This window comes from Podarcis erhardii (assembly GCF_964252035.2).
Source record: "Podarcis erhardii genome assembly, chromosome: 6".
Taxonomy (NCBI): Eukaryota; Metazoa; Chordata; class Lepidosauria; order Squamata; family Lacertidae; genus Podarcis; species Podarcis erhardii.
Window position 1 is genome coordinate 21,852,483 of NC_138510.1, and position 20,774 is coordinate 21,873,256.

The following is a 20,774-nucleotide window of genomic DNA, read 5'->3' on the forward strand; positions in this document are numbered from 1 at the left end:
CCAAAAAGATTGCCACCAATTTTGCATGACTGGTTCCCATCCTTGTATTAGAAACCTTACAGAGGAGTAAGGCAACCCCCTTCAGAGTAACACTGTTGATGCATTGGCTGGAGGAAATTGCCTGACACTTGTTGGAATCCATCTATCTCGAGAGACAATGGAATACGCCTTCTGGGGGGGGGGGGGTGAATTAAAACTGCTCCATTAGCAGCACCAACATGACCTCCCCAGGATTCAAAAGCCTGGGCAGTGTGTATGGAGGTCCTGGGCTGCCCAGATGTCAAGACCCCCTTTCAGCCTCACTGATGTGGTCCAAAGGAAAGCAGAGCAATATCTTTGGCACCAGACTGGCTGCAGGAGTCGCCTGGAGGCGTACAGGACGCCATCCAACCATCTTAGGAACTTCACTCCAGATTTGTGCCTGACACTTAGAATCATAGAATTGTAAAGCTCTAAGGATCATCTAGTCCAATCCACTGCAATGCAACAATCACAGCTATCACAGACTTGACCTGCCCAGGGACAGAGCTTCTTTTATAATCTCAGGAGGCATTTTATGCTTCTGATCCTGATTCAGTGCCTAAAGAATAATTTGCTAAACAAACTGACCTCATCAAAAAGGCTCCTGCTCTGTACAGAAGTTGGTACCATCTTGCAGTAAGGATTTTACAAGTAAAGCACATGTGTTCAGACAGCAATTTTTCCCCTTAACAAAACCCCTGCATCCCCCCCCCCCATGTTTCAGTTAAGGTCTACCAAAAGCCAAAGCAGGTCTAATGAATAAATGCTTATTGACCACCACTTACTGCAATCAGAACAGTGAACTAGGAATAATAATAATAATAATAATAATAATAATAATAATAATAATAATAATAAACAAAGTACTCCCTTTGGGGGGGGGGGAACAGTTTGTAATCATGTCGTAGAGTATGACTACTCCAACACTTTTGTCTCATACCTCCAAGCACTGGTTCAACATTTGTACAGTTTTAAATGTGAAAATGGTCAGTCACACTGCTTAGGATATTGGATATCATCAATTAAACTTGAATCACACTTTAAACTTAGAAGTTCAGCAAACATTCACAAACCTCGATACTGCCAGAGAATCTTATCAGCTGGAGGATACGGAGGAAGAAAACAACCACCCCCTGAACTATTACTCAAACAGGATAAATATTAAAAATTGCACCCTGAATTAGATATTTATAGTCTGCCCTTCTGTTCAATAAAAATCCCTAAGGAAAAAATACTCTCATCAAATAATAAATAAATAAGCAAGCCAACAATACAATAGCAGAAAAAGGAAAAACAAAAAATTGATGACCAGTAAATCACACATTCAATAAATACTGAGCTGTATCCTACTAAGTTTTACTCAAAGTAAACCAAGTGAAATTAATGGACCTATAGTAGTCATGCCCAATAATCACAAGTCTACTTCAAGTATGACCACTGGTACCAAACAGTATGGGAAACAGCCCTTCTAGAAAAGCTAATCAACAAACTCAAATGAACCCAGGGATAAACAGTGGATGCATTCACCCTGGTGTGGTTCCCCTTTATTAAATACCGGTACACATCCCAACAAGACAACAACAACAACAAAACCCGACAGCATACGAATCAATATGGCTAATTTGACCCAACAACCCCCTCTCCTTCACACACACAAACTAAACTTACTGCTGTCAACTGAAGGAAACTAACCATGCCCTAGGCCCCCCCAATCTTTCTCACTGCCAATGAAAACTAGTAAATGAATGGAAAAAAGAACCTACCCACAAAAAAACTCTCACATACACTTTGTAAAAGAATGGAGGTTTACTATCCCCCCTTCTCTCTCTCCCCACCTCATAGTCTATAACATTAGTGTCTCACGTCAAATGTACCGTATTTTCCGGCCCATAGGACGCACCTAGTTTTTTGGGGGGGAAATAAAGGAAAAAAAATTCCTTTATTTCCCCCCCCCCCAAAACCAGGTCGGGGAATCCAAACCAGGTCAGGGAACAGCGGGATGGCGGCGCTCCGCCTCCCCGCTGTCCCCCGAGCTTGTGGAGCTGCCCAATGTCTGCCCGAAGCGCTGGGCGCTCTGCTTCAGCGCTTCCCGCGCTCCATGCAGAAGGCTGCGGATGTCTGCCCGAAGCGCAGGGCGCTCTGCTTCAGGGCGCCCCACACTCCGTGCAGGAGGCTGCTATCCACGGGCTCCCCAGGCTTGCTGATAGCTTCCTGAAGCCTGCATTCACCCCATAGGACACACACAGATTTCCCCTTCATTTTTGGAGGGGGAAAAGTGCGTCCTATAGGGCGAAAAATACGGTAACTGATCTTGAGAAAGGACTCCATGAACTGAAAGCTGTATGTACTTTTGTTACCCAAGAAAATCTTATTTTATATATATATAAAAGTACAACTAAAACGGATATAAATCACTGGTCCTAAGCATCCTCAGAAATTGCAGTGTCTAAAACCTAGCACAGAGGGAACCAAACAGCACCACAAAGGAAGGAATTACGGAACAGAGGTGCCACTATCAGAAAGGCCTCAACTTCCAAGGACACCTACTATATTTCAGATAATCCAAGAGAGACAAAACAAGGCCTGTTTTGATGACCTCAGCAAGTAGGCAAGTTAATTTTATCAGACCAGTGTTCAGACAGATATGAGAGTAACCTATCTTCTACAACCCTTTTCAGTGTCTGCTTAAAACATTTCTTGTTTAGGCAACCCTATACAGACATGCATCTTTGAGGAACTGGGGCATACTCCACTTGCCCATTTATGGCACATTCAAACTGGACACCTGAAGAGAGCTTGAGAAGATGAAAAATATTGACAACTGAGAGGGAGAGGGATTAGAATGGAGTGCCTTGAATAGGAGGGCCAGGATCACTTCCTAGTTTGCACAAGGTGCTACAGTTCAATGTACCACGTGTCAGAAGAGAGAGCAGCTCACAGATATCAATAGAGAAGTTAAAGAACTAATGAAATATAAGTGTTTTTGCACACACAAACATTTGTGGAATTGTTACATAACACTCGTTCATAATACTCATCGCACACTTTCAGGAAACAAATCTTTTGTAGGTGTGGCAGCACTTATACTTTGGAACTCCCTCCCTCCCTATTTACACTAGGCAGGGGTGCACTGTACTCTTTTTGGCATCTGCTAAAAATATTTTAGTTCAGGTAAGTCTACCCAGACATGTAGAAGTCTTCATGTATTTTAATCTGTTGTTAGCTTGTTATAGATATTTTTAAATTTTAATTCTTCTTTTTAGCTCTGTGAAAAATTATAAGTTTAATATTTTCTTAATTTTTTTGTAAAGTGCTTAGAGGTTCGATTTACTATCAAAGCAGTATCTATTAAAATAAATAAATAAATTTAAATGGAAAAGGGAAATTCAAATGGAGAGGAGAAAACAAGCTGAATGATGTCTGTTGGGAAAGATCTAGCTGTTTTGAGGTTCAAAATCTTGTACAGGAGGTACTTACTTTGATCAGAAAACATATTCCACAAAGTGTTCCAGTGAAACATTTAGGAGGAAACTGCACTTTGCACATGTTCAAAGGTAATTTTTCCACACACACAGAGAGAGAGAGAGAGAGAGCGCTTTAAATTTTGTTTCACCCACCTGCAAAGAGCCAGTGATCTGGACTTAAATACATATTTATATCATACATGAAATTTGGCTCTTACCCAGCATTAAATAACATTTCTCGTGATTATTTTTTGAAGAGTTTAAGTAATTCAGGTAGACAGTTTCTAAATAACCAGAATGGGCCACAAACAACAAACAGTTGAAGAACAAAAAATAAAACAAAATATTAAAAGCAAAATTTTGGTTGTTTGCCACATGATATGGGAGTGAACAGAGTTGCAAGCCCCATAAATGTATTTCCTACAGCTCCTTGTAATTGCTGAGTGTCAGTCTTGCTTCTACTACTGGAAGTCTTTTCAGATTTAGAAGAAAAATCATCATCATTGTTTGAAAAGACATTTAAAAGAATTCTTTAAATTGTAGTTTAAGTACACATGCTTGCTGCTAGTTACTACCAACTTTCTTTTATGTAATTTGAAGATTTTTAAAACCATATACATACACTTATATATAATTGTTAGAGTCTGTCCTTGTGTCCGTTACCCTTTGTATAAAAATGTCACTTAAAATTAATTAACATGTAAATATTGTGAATCCATTAGTATTCCTCATAATATTTAATGCAAAAGTAGAAGACTGAAAAAAGAACAACAGGAACTGCTAGGTGCTTCTTATTTTGCGTAAAATCCAAGCACTCTAGGCTATGGCTGATGAGTGACCTTGAGGCAGCTCTCAGAAGGTAGTTGCCATAGCAACACTATCACAAAAGTGGCTCATCCTTTGCAACACACACCAACCTGGTGCATCATGTTGCTAGATATAATACCATTGCTATTCTGTAGCTCTGCTGAAGCTGTAATATACATTGCAAACGTGGGTAGATTTTTTTTAAAAAAAAATAGTATATTGCTCATAAAATTATCTCTTCTAAAATGCAATTGATAGACATTACTTCCAGAAAAGATATTTGGATAACATGGTACTGACACGTTTATACTTTTAGGAGAACTGAAACCAATAATCAGAAAATTATTATTTACCAGAAAATTATTATTTTAACACAAGTATTTGCAATAACCATGGGTGATGGGCAGCATGTTAGAAGAAGTTTCTTCTAAGATGGCTCCCACGGCAACACAAGCACATAACATTTAAATACAAATATATAAAGCTTTTTATTCCTTTAGGGCTAGAGGTGGTCAATAGTTAAATTTTGGTTCATAATCCCAGTAAAATAATCCAGAAGCATCTTTAGCATAACAACCTGTGGTGAAGAACTCACCAGATCTTAAGCAAATAGAATCCTATTAAGCTGGTCTGCAACATTTATCAATTTAATAACTTTGATTAAATAATAAAAATATTTTATAGAAAAGGTGCCCCAATTAATTGGACACACACAAACATTAAAATACAATTTAACTATTAATACAAGTCATTATAAAAGCTACAGAGGATAACCACCCTTGAAAGTGATACAGTGGTACCTCGGGTTACAGAAGCTTCAGGTTACAGACTCCGCTAACCCAGAAATAGTACCTCAGGTTAAGAACTTTGCTTCAGGATGAGAACAGAAATCGTGCGGCGGTGGTGCAGCAGCAGCGGGAGGCCCCATTAGCTAAAGTGGTACCTCAGGTTAAGAACAGTTTCATGTTAAGAACGGACCTCCAGAACGAATTAAGTTCTTAACCCGAGGTACCACTGTACTCTCTTCTGTCAAAAGGAATTGAAATACAAGCAAACTCATTTTAAAAAATAGATATATACCAGGTTTGGGGCAGATAAAAGTCAAGGCCGGGCCAAAAATGGGTTTGCAAAGCACCACAAGATTTATATCCTGTTCTTCACCTAATGGCCTGAATGAGTTACACCTGGATCAGCATCCAAAACACCCCAGGTGCCAGGCATGTTTTGCAACTTGGCATGGTCCATTTGCAACCAATTTTACAATTACTATTAGAAAATAACACCTTTTGAACAATAATTCCATCCTAACTCCATTACTTGATTTGCATTTGATCTAGAATGCTAGTATCAATGATTCCTGAGACCCATCATGGGCTGGTTTCAGGTACTCTTCCTTGTAAATCAGAATTGAGGTTTCCTGAACCTCTATTGACAATGCTATGGATCTGCTCCTTCCAGGAGAATGCAATCCCATCCACAGCAGACCAGCTTCCCATCTCCCAGACTCAAGAACTCAGAATACATAATACATTTGTCTGTTCAGGTTTCAGTCTCAATTTATTGGCCCACATCTGGCCCATCACTGCCTTGAAGCTATAGTCTAGCACCACCTGATTCAGATAAGACAGAGAGCTGGGCAGATGAGCTGAAAAAAGGTACAGATACTTACCCAAAATATGTTAAGTTATATTCTAAACAGCAAGCTAACATGGACTCATTTCACTTACTTACACTCATTAACTGAATTACTAAATACTTTCTGTAGCAACTGTTTTTCTGCTCTAAAATGCTGGCTAGTTGTCTGTTTATTGCAGATTGAATAACTAAAAATTCCATTCAGAGTCAAGTCTATTGCTCAAAATACCAGCAGCACAAGCATGCCTGCACGTTACTAATGAATATAGTGGAAGATTTCACAGGCCCATATCCAAAAAGTATGCAGCTTATTTTTACCTTTCTTCCTGCAAAGCATTCATTAGACTATGACCTTGGATTTTACTATGTAAATCCTGGTAGTTGGTCTTCCTTTTAAAAGGTTTATATTTCACTTATAATACAGTTTAGAAACTGGCTTTTGTGCAACAAACTTTTGAAGAAAGGCTAACTTGATCTTTTAATAATAAAATGATTCTAACTAGATGAAAAGGCTATGTGAAGATAATAATTTGTTGTATCAGGCCATTAAACTACTTTGTGAGGTTTTGAAGCAGAAGGCAAGCTTTTAAGTGTTATAAAAAATGTTGAGGGTATTCCCACTGTTAGCACTTGCTATTCTGTAATATTTTATAACATTTTGTATCTAAGCTTACAATGAAAAGTACATGAATTCTCATAGACTTTTCCATGAGTGAGAAATGCTGAAATGCTCTCAAAAGGAAATATTGTGTCAACACAATTAAATGTGCAGGACAATATCCACAACACATCTATCTTTCATGGTCTTGGAACAATTTTCAAAGAAGTGTGCAGCTTTTCAGAGCAATTAACCATGGTTAAATTTCATTTCAAATAGACCTGTTTCACTAATCATATGACAGCAGCTTGTAATTAGACACTTTGCCTGCTCACCTGTGGCAAGTGAGATTTCCTTCAGGCAGCCAGAAAGGGCAGATGGTTTTAATACAGAGGATACCCAATATGTTTTTTTCTGCCATGAAATCAATGTGCAACAAATAACTAACATGGGTATATTTTGTGAAGCAGGTAAGTAAATGTTCTGGCCATATTTACAAAATTCTACTACAAAGTCTAATACTTAAGCACACAGTTGGCAGAACTATACTACTATATAGGGAGTAGCTTAATGTAGAATACTCATAGCCAACATAGTGCCCTCCAAATATTTATTGGACTACAGTGCCCATCGGCCCCAACTAGCATAGCCAACAGCCAGAGATGGAAGTTGTAGCCCAGCAACATCTAGAGCAGGCATGGCCAAAATTGGCCCTCCAGATGTTTTGGGACTACAATTCCCATCATCCCTGACCAATGGTCCTGTTAGCTAGAGATGATGGGAGTTGTAGTCCCAAAACATATAGAGGCCCAAGTTTGGCCATGCCTGATCTAGAGGGTACAAACAATAGCTACCCCTAATTAACAAAAACAATTGGCACCAATAAAATGTTGCTATGGGGAGTACTCTTGTTGAGTGTTGCAGAATACCATTGCCGTCCCCCATCCAGTTTTTCCATTTCTCCCCCCTCCAATAGCATTCCATGCCCACTAAACACATTCAGTCTTCATTGGACTATTTGGGTGGGTTGCCCTTGAGGTTTAGTTTCCTAAATATTTTCCATACTTCTGCAAGCCAAAGAAGCCTCTTGTGTATGGATGGTGCTATTTGAGCATATCCCTACAACAAAATGTGTGGAGTGTCCCTGCTCAAGGTTCCAGACACACCATCCCTAGTTTTCCATTCTCTCTTCCACAATAGTCACTCAGCACTCTTGAGTCCACTGAGCATGCTCAGCATCATCACACTGTTTTCTATGGGGGAAATATAATGGGTAGGCTTGTCTAAACAAGAATGTTTTTAGCGAGCAACAAGAGTACAGAGAAGGTGCCTGCTTGATCTCAACAGGGAGGGAGTTCCCAAGTGTAGGCACTGCAGTTGAGTGGGCATTTGTGGGGTAAGGCAATCTCATAGGTAAATTGGTCCCAAGTTGCTAAGGGCTTTAAATACAGTGGTACCTTGGGTTAAGTACTTAATTCGTTCCGGAGGTCCGTTCTTAACCTGAAACTGTTCTTAACCTGAAGCACCACTTTAGCTAATGGGGCCTACTGCTGCTGCCATGCCGCCAGAGCATGATTTCTGTTCTCATCTTGAAGCAAAGTTCTTAACCTGAAGCACTATTTCTGGGTTACCGGAGTCTGTAATCTGAAGCGTATGCAACCTGAAGCGTATGTAACCTGAGGTACCACTGTACTAATCATAAGACCTTGAACTTGGCCAGTAGAAAACTGGTAACCAGTGCTGATCTCTGAGCAGAGGTGTTATATGCGACAAGGCCTCACTCCTGTCAGCAATTGTGCTGCAGCATTCTGCATTAACTGCAGATTCTGGACCAAGTGTGAAGAAAGCCCCACGTAAGAGTGGAATGAAGTTATCCTTTCTTGAAGTAACCAAAGCAGTAAATACATACGCATACACACACACGGATCTTCTGAACACACTATTAGAACTTAAAGTTAAAGGTTCTCGATGTGAAAAATGGTACAATTTTCTGGATGGAATTCAACACTGTATTATGGTGAATATACCATCTGCATAAGCATTGCAGCAGCTTGCCAAAATGCATATAATGTACTGTATTTTCTAATACATTTTAAGTACTTTTAGCATCAATTTCAGGCTTTGCCTCCTTTAGTTTTTTCTTGGTAGCTTCCAGTCCCCTGTATGCAAAATCAGTAACGGTTGTATTCAGCTAGACACATTGAAACTAATGGACTTTAGTTAATCATTGCTATTAATTCAATGGGTCCAAGTAAAAGTTAATTGAATACAAACTTATGTATCTGAATACGTAGCAGAGGCTTTCAAGTGTAGTATGCTTGGAGGACAGTTTGGGGAGGCTGATAGGGATATTGCTGGAAACACACATGGGAAGGCTTCTGGTATGCATGCATGTCTCTGGGTTGTGGCCTTTACTGTAAATGGTGTCTTTGGGCAGCATTATAGTTATATATGTGCTGTGGTAGTATAGGCAGTTGCATAGGTATAGAATACTTAAATGAGCAATCAACCACAAAGCTACTAGAATGAAATCTTAGTAGCAGAATCTACTGAATTACACCAGATTTTTTCCCCAGGAAAGTATTTCTAAGATTGAAGCATGGAGACCTAAAGAACTCCCAGTGCCTCAATCCTAAAATACTTTGTTAATTCCAACAAATTTCAATGGAACTTATTTTCACATATTGTATCTACAGTTAGATATAAATCAATTTAACATGAAATCCTCAATCTTATAAGTAGTTGAAGACATGCTTAGTTTTTCCCCAAGGGAGCTTTACACCTATGGCTAATATGATTAGTTAAAATGCAGACATTTTACCATTTCCGCATTCTGTAAAAGTCCAGAGCACTAAAATTACTGAAGCTATAAATCTCTTCATCTGACTCAAAGTTTGGCTGAATGAAAGACAAATGCCTTTGAGTCTGCCTGAATAACCATATCCCCTTCCAACATGTTAGCTCACAAGCCATTTTGTAACCAGACATTTCATGCCAAATCAGCATCAGAAACCACACTTGACTCACATTACCTGCCAAACTTCTTGGGACTTTCAGTGTTTTGCCAAAACAGGGGTTGCACAGATTTTTGGTAGATTGGGTGGGGACTCTGTCTAAAAACTTGAAGTCAAGAGAGTTCAGTTTAATTGTACTGGATCCAGCTCCAGTGAATATTATTACTATAGTTTCAGAGGTCAGCTTGCAAGCTGCTACTCAGCCTGTCTCAATTTGCTTTTTGCAATGATAGATTTATTCCAATTCATGATTATTTAGGCTCATTTCTAAACATTTCTAAAAACCAGTAAGTGCCATGTTCACCTACCATTGCTGATCTTCATATTTCAGTCTAGTGTTCCTCCATCTTTTTAACTTTGGCCCTGTTCCTTTCTGAGCTTACTCTGTCTCATGCCAGTACCAAAAGTCTGCTCAACTGATGAAAAAGCAGAATTCTTACATATCCGAGGTTGGGAACCTTTTTCAGCCTGAGGGTCACACTCCCTTCTGGGCAACCCGCCAGGGGCTGCATACCAGTGGCAGGCAAAGCAATGAATGTAAATTTTGCCTTGTACTGCAGGAAAGTTTCTAAACACATTGGAACATGCCCCTCTAGCCTATATCCAAAAGAACAAAGACACTATCAGTGTTCAAGGACGTATTCCAGCCAAACAAAAATACTCAAGAAGGGAAAAGCAGAGCCAGTAGGGGGTATGGCTTGGGAAGAGTGCTAAGGGCCAGATAGGTGTGGAGGTCTGCATTTGGCCCTTGGGCCAGAGATTCCCCTGTTATATACAAATCTATGAGTCTGCAGCTGCATGCAAGGATCCTTAGACTCGGACACCAATTCAACACCTAAAATTCTACATGCCCATCAGTTTTGATAATGCAATCCAACTTGTATGTTGATGAAACACGGCTATTCTTGTGGTCTCTATCTTTTGGGGTGGGGGTGGGAAGCACCTAGCTTGCCAATGTTATAAATGGAATGTTGTAATGTGAGTGTGCATGTGAACACTGGGAGTGAAACAGGTGTATCAGCATCTTCTATGCCCTTCTTTCATATGACCCTTCCTTCCCCATCAAAGGTGGAAGAGGATAGAATGTTGCACTATATGCACCTTTGCTATGATCCAAAAAGGCACTTTTAATCATAAATAATGTAAACAATATATACAGAAATAGTATACATTATGAATATTTGAGGTAAGAAACAGAATTATGTCCATTATTCCTTAAATCTGCCTTGACAATCATTTCACAGTATATGAAGACTGTATTACCATATGTAACAACTTGATACTATATGTATACTCTATATGTAGAAAAAAGCATAATTTTCTTTGGAACTTAGTTTTAAGCACATGCAGATTTATTTGATTAAAACTCTCAGCTAAAAAATTGATGTTTCAATTAAAATTTAATCCAGTTGCTTCTCTAATTAAAACATATAGCTTTCTAACTAAGTAGAGTCTATGGGTTGTATCCAACACTGTCTGTGTTAGCAGAGCTGAACTTGCACAACAGGATTTCCCTTTCCTTTCCCGTCCTCTCCCCCTGCTCACCCAAATGTTTTCCAGGGATCCCCCAGGTCCCTAAAGCAGATTTTGAGGGTGCACAAGGAACTGCAAGGAAGAGCAGGGCAAATTCCATTCTGCAAGAAGAAGTCTACTGCCTAAGCTGAATGAACAGCAGTGTTGGATGTAATCCTATACATCATAGAAATACAATTCAAACTCTTTTGTCATTCAAGCCCACATGTCTTTGGGAGGGTGCATAAAAGCTTACAATTTTTTAAACAAAAAGAAAACGATCAGATCATATTTATTTGAAAAATTGTGAAAATAAAGGTTGCTAAAGAATAACTAGTTTAATATTAAATAATCTGGATATAAGCAAATTAGCCCTACTGTTAATCCCTAAGTGAATCAATGTCTCTGTCAGATACATCTGAGCTAAAGGTGTTTCCATCCAAATGAAAAACTAATCTGACCACCTCTCAAATATGGAAATTTAAATGCTACCTACAAACACAATCATTCAATTTTCACATGATGAAAATTAACTACTCACGTCTCACAAGAACCTACCAGACCTTGCTTCAGCCTACTGCAGGATCCCAAATGAAAAAGAAGAGGAGGCTCCCGTAACTTTCTGTACAAGAGGGATTTTCATCAGATATAGCTTGAAAGATGAGTTACACCTGCTGGCATTTCCTCTTCTACACAAGTTAAAAACAGTGAAGAGTTTCATGGAATCTTTAAGAAACAGGGCAACATCCAAGATCATGTGAGCAAACTTTCATTTGAGCAAAGGGACTTCTTCTAAGTTATCATTGTTCTACTTCCCCGCAACCAGGCCCTCCTCAAATGTGCTGTGGAAAGTTCCCTGGCCTAACCCTTCAGAGTTAGGGAAGTGTATTGGGGTTGCAAGGGCAAGGAGCGAAAGGCAAAGACCTCTGTTGTCTAAGCAGACATTCACTCCACTCGCAAATAGATATCACTGGATGTGATCCTAATAAATTTATTATGGCAAAGGTTTTCATGGACTACACCTCATCAGATAACACTGTAGTATTATCCTGAATTGCATGAGGTTTTTTGAGTGATGAGCTTGAGGAGTGTTACTAGAGGAAAAAGAAATGCAGAAAAATACAGTGATAATTTATAATTAATTGTGGTCACTCACAAAACAGTTGTCAGTACTACAGGAATTCTGGTATTAGTGAGCCAATTAACACATGCAGTGTGATAACGTGAGAGCCTTGGCCTCACCTTGGCCTGTTTTTCATCTGGCCATTTTATCCATGAGTAATAAGCATTTGTATCACACCACTGGATTTCCACAATTATTTCTGCAAAACTGACCATGCTGTTATTGAAATCAGTCATCTATTTCAGCAAGCCAAAGGAAAGATAGGTGTGTGCTCTTTTTAAACTGTTATGGTATGAATTCTGAGTCACCTGAGCAATGACGCTCAAGTCACATCTCCAACTTTTACCTTAAATACTCAAACTCTGATTTAGTCACCTGCCCTGCAGAATCTAATCTGTTTGCACAACATCCCTTATTCCTCTTCTCCATCCGTTTCCCTTCATTTTGTTGCTTTCCAATATACATTAAAAATGGAAAATATAAAGTTAGAAATGTAGACTGTAATTTGTTTTAAATTTAGTTTTAACTGCAATGCACTGTTGCCAGATAACCTGAAGGCACAATGAGCAAATTCCAGAAGCAAAGGAGGCACACTGCAATGCCTTATAAGTTTTAGATATATAGTGTCTCAGATTCTGATAAAGTGAGCATGCATTTCAGAAATGGAAGTCTAGCATTTACCAGAAAATGTTTAAAATATTTTGTATTAACCCTGCATTAGGTTACATTTCCCTGATATAACACCCAATGTGTTACTTGCATACTCTTGTACATAGCCGCAACATTGCCTAATATAGTAAACCTATTTTAAGCTGCTAATCAGAATAGCTTTTTAAAGACTACTACTGGGAGAATGGAAAAGGCCAAGAACTAAATGTTTTATTGTGCTATTATTAAACAGTTGGGGGTTTTTTTCTTAAGCATGGATGTATAAGGAAGCCAAATAAAGAACAACTAGTCTACAATCCTATCCAAATTTACCCAGAATTAGGGCTCACTGAGCATAATCAGACTCATTTCTTAAGAAAACTACAGATGGCAGGTACAGGGGACATTTGGCACTCCAAATGCTCCATAATTACAACTCCCATCAGCCCCAGCAAGCATGGTCAATGCTTAGGAATGATAGGAACTGTAATTCACCAACATCTGGAGGACCATAGCTTCCCCAGACCTGGTATACGGTGTAAAGAGAAACCCTTCTAATTCAGATAAAAGGACCAACTAGGCCAGTGGCCAATCAGATGACAAGTCCACAAACAGGGCTTGGAAACCCATTGCAGAGCTCAACAACTCTCACAACAGAGGTTCCATATAGATATCATAATGGATAGTTGTTAATCTAATACAGTACAGTACTGAGCAACCTCTGCCCAGGCTGTTTTCCCCAAACTACGGTATGCCTGCCAACACATCAGCTGATGGTGGGGAGGCCAGGGTTTAATCTTACATTCGCTGTGCTGCCATGTTTCCAAGCAGAAAACAGGGTTGTTGTTAATAAATAATAATAATAATAATAGTAGTAGTAGTAGTAGTAGTAGTAGTAGTTTATTTATACCCCGCCTATCTGGTTGAGTTTTGCAAAGTCACAGAAGGGATTTTGACAGGTGGGAGGCCCTGTACACTTGTCCAATGTGGCCCATAAGGCAGATCCTGATAAGTATCTGATTCGTGGAGCCAAAAAGGTTTCCCATCCCTGAAACATGTCATTCAAGGTTCATGCTATAAATTTTATTCATCCATAAAATGGGAAACCTAACCAGCACTGTTTAACAGACTCTGAACTATCCAAGCAAAAATTGGGTAATGATTCTACCTTTTATGCTGGGCATCCACTAGACACTTTGATAGCACTTAATTTAAATCAGTTAACTGGTAATGCTTTGCTACAAAGAAAACTCTGAATTGTAGTTTTGGAAAGAATTAGATCTTGCTAAAACTATTCTAAGCACACTCATAAATTTCACAATATATATTTCAGGAAAGGTCACAACAGAATTTCATAAACAATAAAAAAGAAAGCTCACACAAAACAGCATAAGTACTTAAAGCAACAGAGTAAAAATAAGTAAGTAAAACTGAAAAATAGTTTAAAAGCTTGGGAGAACAGAAGTGGCTTTGCCAGGTTTTGTTTTTAAAAGAAAATAACATAACAGAGTAGGTGCCAAATGCGATACTTTGGGGATGAAGTTTAATATCTAGGGTGGCACAAATGGAAAGGCCCTCTCTTCCTGCTCACTGCTTGCTTTTTGTCCAACAGCAGAACACCCACATCAACATCAACATGGAAGAAGGTGTTCCTTAACATAAGGCTTCAATAACCTTGCTAACCGCCCTTCACGACAGTGAGAGGGGCACCAGGCTCTGGCAAGCAAGATGAGCACAAACTTGGAGCTACAGGGAAAGGCAAGGCAGCATGCCTCCAACCAGTGATTGAAACTAGCCAGGAGCATTTTGCACCTGGCTATCAGCTACTTGCAAACAAGTGAACATGCCTGGGCACTAGGATGGTGCCTGACATCTCCACCATCTGGAGGTACATGCCTGGGGATCATTGGATCTTGACTGTTTTCATACACTAATACCACTTCCTGTCAAATTCTATCAGTTACATTTTATCTGCCCAATCAGAATGAACTTCAAGAACTAAATTGCTTTTGCTGTGCAGTCTGAACAGGAGCAGTGAAGTCCTAAGCTATGTCCAGCTTTAAAATTCAAAATCAATGCCTTGGATTGGGTTCAGGAATTACCGGTAACTGTTAGCCAACAAATCTCTTTCAAAACTAGAAATATATGCTCCCAACAAGACTGGTTAAAATCCTAACAGCCACATTTTAAAGTAGTTTCCAGACTGCTGTCAAGGGCAGACAACACATTACAGTAGTCTAAACAAGACACTACCAGTGCATTGGTCATTGCAACTATACTATGCCCATCCAAGATCATTCATGGGTGACATAAAAACTTAAGCTGGGTAAAAAGATCTCTGCATCACTATGTGTCCTGCAACAAATTTCTGAACACTTAAAAAGTTTTCAAATGCCTGTTGCCTCAATCTTTGGATTGATGAGACCATACCAACATTAGTATTAAGCACAATTCTTTCTATATTACAAGGTTACTGTATTTTTAGAAGGAATTTTATCTTAAAGTTAAGTAAAAGTCTTAAGGTATCTCATATAACAAGACCATATGGCAGAAGACATTAAACTTAGCATCAGAAATGTATTTTTGTTTCCATTTCTAATGGTGTAGACACTCAGGCATGCATATTAAGTGCCCCTGATTAGTCATATTTCAAGATGTTCTTTACTACAGCTTTTGGCAATAGGTTCTCCATGAGTTACTTACTATCCTTGTTGCTTTCTTAAAACTTAAGAATGACCCAGCTTTTCCAAAACTTCTAGTTCTATCAAAAAGCTTTCAGTGATTCGAGTGTAATCAAAAGACTGAGAAAACAAGGAAGAGCTGGAGAGAAGAACGGAAGCAAGTTGCATGATTACACAATTTAAAATAGCATTCCTGGTCGCATCCATTATACACATGCTTGCCTGAAATATTATTTACCTCCTACCAAGTTAAATTTGGAAGTTATTAATGTTATCAGATAGTTGAATCCATATTCATTTACTTAAGATTGATGGCATCACCCCCTTCACACCATCTGCTTTAAGAAATAAGTTTTATGAAGCTTTTCAGTGTAGTTCTTCAACAGTGAAAGGTTGAAAACAGACTACAACTTACACATTGCAGCAAAACAAGCTGACCAATTCTAGGTTTACAAAATAAACAAGTTGCAATATAGGAGCAACTGGATCGAAATGGCTTTGTCATGTGTCCAATCATAATTTGTCCTAGGACAATGTGTACTTCTCTGGGTGTGCTTGGTTGTTTTCTTTTCGGGGGGGGGGGGTTCAGAATGCAAGCACAACTCAATTTGTAGCCCTATACCGACTTACATGGAAGTAAATTCCATTGAACACAGTGGAACTTAATTCCAAATAAATATGCACAGGATTACACTACACACAGTATATATTTTAAGGTGAAGTGCAATTCAGTTTGGGACAATGCAGTTTCTGCAAGTGAATCCTTCATTATATAGCTGTCAGATTAATTCCAAAATGATTTAAGAAAGCTTTGACTGACTATGTCTCCTCATTAAAACAGCAGTGTTTGTAGGAGGAGGTGGGGGAGGGGATTAAAAAATAATAATACGTATATATGTTGTGTTTTCATCTTGTGAACTCTTGTGAATTGTATGAAGGGTGGTATACCAATTTAATTGATGGTGATGACGATAACCAAGATTTAGAAGTGGGATGGGAGTGATTGGCACTGATGAAATGGTTGTGCCAAATGTTGGGGCAGTAAGTCATTTGACCATCTTTTCTACACACTGGAATTTTCTATAGCTTGCAGGCATCCAGTTGCCCGCTCCATGCCTTGCGAGATTGATCCTCAAGCTTCCGAGAAGAGGAACATCCTTCAAAATCTTTTGAAATGCACTTCAACCACACTAAATTGTCTAGCTGAGCATCAGTTAAAGACTATCATAGAGTCTTCTTTGGATTGCTGACTTACCAGCAAATATATAAAAAAATTGTCCAGTAGCACCTTAGAGTCCAACTAAGTTTGTTCTTGGTATAAGCTTTTGTGTGCATGCACACTTCTTCAGATACACTTGTGTGCATGCACATGAAAGCTTATACCAAGAACAAACTTAGTTGGTCTCTAAGGTGCTACTGCACAATTTTTAAATATATTTCACCTGCATCAGACCAACACGGCTACCTACCTGAATCTTACCAGCAAATGTAGTGTTTCCTAAAGAGAGGGCTTTGGTCAGCTTCTGAGCACCTGGACTTCCTAAAAAGGGACCTCCATCACTCACTCCTCTTGCTTACACCAATAGCCATACAGCCCAATCCTATACTTGTTTACTTAGATGTCCCAATAAGTTTAGTGGAAATTACTCCCACGTGGGTGGCGTTGTGGGTTAAACCACAGAGCCTAGGACTTGCGACAGTGTGAGCTCCCGTTGTTCGGTCCCTGCTCCTGCCAACCTAGCAGTTTGAAAGCACCTCCAGCGGGAAGGTAAATGGCGTTTCCGTGTGCTGCTCTGGTTCGCCAGTAGCGGCTTAGTCATGCTGGCCACATGACCCGGAAGGTGTACGCCGGCTCCCTCAGCCAATAAAGTGAGATGAGCGCCGCAACCTGAGTCAGCCATGACTAGACCTAATGGTCAGGGGTCCCTTTACCTTTTAAGTATAGATAATGTAGCCTTGAATACACACATTAGAGGTTTTTAATGTATTATTAAAGATTACACACTTTAACATACTATTGGCAATTCATTTTCTAACATTTCATCCCTGAATAAATCTTTAAATTCTGATTTAGACTAATGCATTCAATTTTTTTTTGTTTGACTGTACAGATTACTACTATTTTACTTGTGCCATATTTCTAAATTATTGGGAAAGCTCTTACATTTCATACTAAGAACATATAGTTATTTGTTATTTCTCCTACTTGATAAAAAAATTAAAAGCCATTTTGTGCGCACACCCATTTTTTGCCGTTAAAAATTCTAACTGGACATCTCACAATGCATAATAATACAATCTGAGAGGCTCATAGGTAGTTGTCACTTGTAAGCAACTGTCTCAATGCCAAAAAAAATGTTCACTCATTCTTAAAATTACATACAAACACTAGAATGAAATAGTATTTGGCATGCTAAAGATAGTATTTTCTCTTTTTATATTCAGAATAATCATATCAGCATGTCAAGTGCTATGTGAACACAATGCAAAAATAAGATATTCGATTACTGCTCATATTGCTCATTTATATGCAAGACCTGAAGCAACCTCCAATGTCAGACTAGTGTCCAATATCATTTTAGACATCGAGTTCAATGCCTTCCTTTCCTCAAGTTGTCTCAGTAAGTGTATTTTGGGTTTCCCCCCCAATATCTACAAAAAGTCAGGCTTTTTTGTTCCCATTTTATACACCATCTGTGTTATTAAGCTCTGTACAACCTAAGAATACTGTTCCTTTTTATTCTATTGTGATCAGGGGCTTTCCCCTTCTCGTCTGCATTTTGGCTCAGCTATTTGGTGCATATCTGATAAGCAACTGCACACAGAGCACAAATTACATTACAACGACAACTTCCCAGTTAAAGGCATACAAAATAGCTTTAATTAATTTATAAGACTTAAACAGATATTAAATATTTTAAAAACTTAAAGACCAAACCTAGCTTGAAACAGCAATGTAACAGCTTGTTCTAATGCAGACTGAGCATTTGTGTGTTCAAAACCATGACTCCCTCTACATCACCACACTCAACAATGTATTACCTCATTATAGTTATTATTTGCATGCAACTTCTTTATTTTGACCAGAAAACGTAACGTGACATAACAACATTTCAAAAAGAGACAACGCAAAAAGGCATCTTTTAAAATAAAGGACCATATTTAAACATTAAACATTCAGAATCCCAAATCCTATAGCCAAAATACTTTGGGAAGATATGCCTCCCCATCTCCAACAACCATTAAGGGTGGTTTTGCCATTTAAAGTGCTCAAACCGGGCACACGCTACGTCTGTATGCTGGACAGTGGGCACAATACTCTCTCCCATATATGAAAGACTAGGCTCGTCCAATTTTTCTTCAATGTTATTATCGGGAGTGCCAATATTTATCGGAGCTTGTCATACAGTCAGTACCTGTTATATTTACATGTTCTACATGCTTTAATCATTTGAAGTCAGAGGCAAAGTATCTCGAAGAGCAACCCTATCCTTTAAAACAACACGATTAAGCTGCGCTACAAGAAAAGGGGGCTGGGAAGCAAATGTCTTCTTTTTCCCCAAGCAACTTGGCAAAGCAAAGACACACAACACTGGAACCGCAGCCAAGGCAGCAGCAGCACCTTGCACAGGACAGCGAGGCAAAACTTTAAAACAAATAAATAAATCGCTGGGTTGCTTCAGCGTCGGGCAGTTATCCCAAGCGCTCTGCCCTTCCCACCCAGCCAGTTGGTAACAAGCAGGAAGACGGAAGCTGCTGCTGCTGCTGCTTCTCGCTTCCAAAAAAAGAAAGAAAGAAAAGAAAAGAGCCACCTCGCCATGGCTGAGAGACGCACCACAAACGGCCAACAGAGGCAGACACCAGGCATCCATCCTCTCACCCGGGTCCCGACCAAAGCACAAGAGCGTCTCCCGCTCGCCCTCGTGTTAACGAAGCAGGAGACTTACCCGCCTGAAACTTACCAAGCCGGCAGGGGAAAGAGGGAGGGAGGGAGGGAGGGTGGCGATGCTGGCGGCGAGTTTCCCCCACCCACCGGTCCCCAAATTTACCTGAAGTTAACTCGCTGCCCCCGCCCCTCGCCTTCCTTTCCCACCCAGACTCAACAGCAACAGAGCTTGAGCAAGGGAGGAGGAGCAGAAACCACCGCACGGGTTGGCTTTGGGTCCCTCCAAAACGCGTCTGCTCCCGAGTGCCCGTAGAAAGGCGTGCAAGGCGAAATACACGTGAAAAGGGAAACAAGTTCCCTCCCTCGCGACGCACGCCGAGGGGGAATCCAATCCCACCCCCACCAACAAACCAGGCAAAGCCGCCTTCTCAAAGTCCCCTCTTCTCTTCCCTCCGGGCACCTGAAAAGTCCTGTGAAGATGAGGAGACGCGCGAAGAAGAGACCCGCAGAAACGCAGCGCCCCGAGGCAAGGATAATAAGAACCTCTTCTTGCACTTTCCTCCTCTCCGCTCGCTCGCTCTCTCAACCGCCCCCCGAGCCCCACGACGCCCCCCTGTGGAAGAGGCGCCCGAGAGAGAGGGCTGCCCCCTCGGCTGGCCGGTCTCCCGAGGTGGGCAATGGAAAAGGGGGAGAAAAGAAGGCGTCCCTCCTCACCCGTTTCACCCTCGCCGGCATATGCGGCAGTTGTTTCGCCTCCCGCCCCACGTCTGAACGCAACTCACCGGAGGATTTGTGAGGGGAGGGGGCGGAGAGAAAAAGGAGAAGGAGAAGGAGAGCCGAGCGTTGCCTTCTGCCCAGCGCCCCCCTCTCGCTCTCGCTCTCGCTCGCTCTCTCCTCCCCGCCTCACGCTCAGCTCGCGTCGGCCATTTTGATCTCTTGACTGGATTTAAAATAGGAACCAGCCTCCTCAGAAGCAGCCGCCAGATACAGCCGGAGCCAGCCCGGCAAGCGCGTGGGCAGCTGGGATTTGTAGTTCAGCATCCGCCTCCTAAGGGACGTCGGGGTCGTGTGTTACTCCGCGGCTGTACGTGGCCGCGCGGCGCCTCGTTCCGCAAAGCCCTCTGGGATTTGTAGTCTCGTCCGTGAAGGCATCTTCGCGTTCCTTCCGCCGTTCCCTTCAACCGAAGCGCTTCGCTTCTGCCTTGAAAGGAGCGAGCGTTACTTTTAACCACAGCGTGAATCAGAACAGAGCCGTTGTGATCCTGGATTTCTGCCCAATGTGAATAAAGTGGAGATCCAAATGTAGTGGGGCAAAGATAAAATACATCCAGGCTCAGCAAATGTCCCGCTGGAAGCTGTGTCCACTCAAATAAACAACCTGCACA

General features: G+C 40.5%; 1 protein-coding gene across 14 annotated transcripts in view; it reads right to left on the bottom strand.

The window, feature by feature from the left end:
- NCOA3 (nuclear receptor coactivator 3) overlaps positions 1-20,385 on the bottom strand; it is a 98,931-nt gene extending 78,546 nt beyond the window's left edge. For 7 of the 14 annotated variants that reach the window (XM_081867501.1, XM_081867503.1, XM_081867498.1 and 4 more), the window contains exon 1: positions 20,172-20,385. The gene's annotated coding sequence lies outside the window, so the exon portion shown is untranslated. The other 7 variants (XM_081867502.1, XM_081867510.1, XM_081867509.1 and 4 more) reach the window with 5 other exon arrangements.
- Positions 20,386-20,774: the final 389 nt, after the last annotated feature.